The sequence below is a fragment of the Pelodiscus sinensis genome, chromosome 13, assembly GCF_052426305.1.
Source record: "Pelodiscus sinensis isolate ZL-2025 chromosome 13, ASM5242630v1, whole genome shotgun sequence".
Taxonomy (NCBI): domain Eukaryota; kingdom Metazoa; phylum Chordata; order Testudines; family Trionychidae; genus Pelodiscus; species Pelodiscus sinensis.
In genome coordinates, this window is record NC_143064.1 from 4,869,785 (window position 1) to 4,872,160 (window position 2,376).

The following is a 2,376-nucleotide window of genomic DNA, read 5'->3' on the forward strand; positions in this document are numbered from 1 at the left end:
TCGAACTAGGGTGGTTAATGTAGTCATTCGAAGTTGCAAATGAAGCCCGGGATTTAAATATCACGGGCTTCATTTGCATCTTGCCGGGCACCGCCATTTTTAAATCTCCATTAGTGCGGACTCCGTGCCCGCAGCTACACGCGGCACGGAGTAGGTAGTTTGAATTAGGCTTTCTAATTAGAACTACCGTTACTCCTCATGGAACAAGGTGTACCGGTAGTTCAAATTAGAAAGCCTAATTCGAAGTACCTACTCTGTGCTGCGTGTAGCCACGGGCACGGAGTCCGCACTAATGGAGATTTAAATATGGCGGCGCCCGGCAAGATGCAAATGAAGCCCGTGATATTTAAATCCCGGGCTTCATTTGCAACTTCGAATGACTACATTAACCACCCTAGTTCAAACTAGAGTGGTAGTGTAGACATACCCCCAGTTAGTCTATAAGGTGCCACAGGACTCCTTGTCGCTTTTGCAGATCCAGACTAACACAGCTATTTCTCTGATACGTGATATAATGTTTCTTAATGGTGATGGTGATTAACTATCAGATAAACTACCAAGGGAAGTGGTGGATTCTCCATCTCTTGAGCACTTCAAGCCAAGACTGGATGCTTTTCTAGAAGACGTTTTGTAGAACCCAGGTTATGGAACTCAACACAGAGATAGCTCAGTTAAATCTAGAGACACTGATTGTAACCTGCCCTCCTAACTCATGTGCAAACTGATTAACCTTCACAAAGATTTTACCGTAAATTAGTTAAGGAGTTAGCTAACTTGTGTCAACACACCTTTTCTGGCAGGAAAATGATGAGTTTGCTGGCTCATTATTGCATGTCTCTTGATACACATATAAATATAAAGGAGAAAAAATATTCAAGAAGCAATGGGCTTAAATTGGAGCAAGGGAGGTGTAGGTTGGATGTTAGGAAAAATTCCTTTCAGAGTGCTGAACCACTGGAATGAGTTGCTTAGGGAGGTTGTGGAATCTCAATCATTGGAGATTTTTAAGATCAGCTTAGAAGACAAACAGCAGTCACGGATGCTCTAGATCATGGGTTCCCAAACTGGGGGGCTTGAAGAAATTCTAGGGGGAGCACAAGGCAACCCAGCCTCCCCTCCCCCATCAAGTTTTGCTGCCCTGTTCAGTTCCTTTTTTTCCTTTTTTGCTCAAGTTTTGCTGCTATTTGGGGTGGGGGAGTGAGGGTTTTTCAAAAAATCAAAAAGGGGGGCATGATGCCCAAAAGTTTGGGAACCCCTGCTCTAGATGGTCCTGCCATGAGTTCAGAGGATTGGATTTGATGACCTCTTGAGATTCCTTCCAGTCCTATGACTCAATGATATAGAAGTGCTTTTTAAGGAGGATTCAGGGTATGGGCTGAGCAAGTTTAGAGGAGGAGCCTTGGGAGCTGCCAGCTTTGGAGAGAGGATGTGGCTAGATAGAATGGTTAATTTCAAGTTCCTCTTAGAAATAAAAACAAATCCCAGATGTCGATAAGATATGATCCACCAAACCTTATGTGGACTGTATTTGAAACACAGGGTATGTCTACACTACCCCGCTAGTTCGAACTAGCGGGGTAATGTAGGAATACCGCAATTGCAAATGAAGCCCGGGATTTGAATTTCCCGGGCTTCATTTGCATAAGCGGGGCGCCGCCATTTTTAAATCCCCGCTCGTTCGAACCCCGTGCCGCGCGGCTACACGTGGCACGAACTAGGTAGTTCGGACTAGGCTTCCTAGTCCGAACTACCGTGACTCCTCGTGGAATGAGGAGTAATGGTAGTTCGAACTAGGAAGCCTAGTTCGAACTATCTAGTTCATGCCGCGTGTAGCTGCGCGGCACGGGGTTCGAACGAGCGGGAATTTAAAAATGGCGGCTCCCCGCTTATGCAAATGAAGCCCGGGAAATTCAAATCCCGGGCTTCATTTGCAATTGCGGTATGCCTACATTACCCTCCTATTTTGAAATAGGAGGGTAGTGTAGACATACCCACAGTGGGAAAGCCAGCAGCTTGCAGATGTATTTCAGTTAAGTGAATCTAGAATTGTTTCAGTCTGATTCATCCTCTCAGAATATGTTTTACCAGCCCTTCTAGTAGATTCTGAAGGAATTTACACAATAGCGTTTTCTTTCAATCAACCATTATCTCAAAGAAAATAATTGTTTTCTTTCCCATTCTTTTCATCAAAAGTTACTTATACACACTGGATTCCCTGTAAAATGTAGTCCCCTACAGCTGGCCTATAGAAAATCCAAAGAAACTGATTGTGTCTTTGATGAAAGATGACTGTTGTGTATACACGTATGTGATGTAAAAGCAACTGGATTAATGCTATCTTTGAGAAAACTGCAAGCTCTGCCTTATAATTTAATT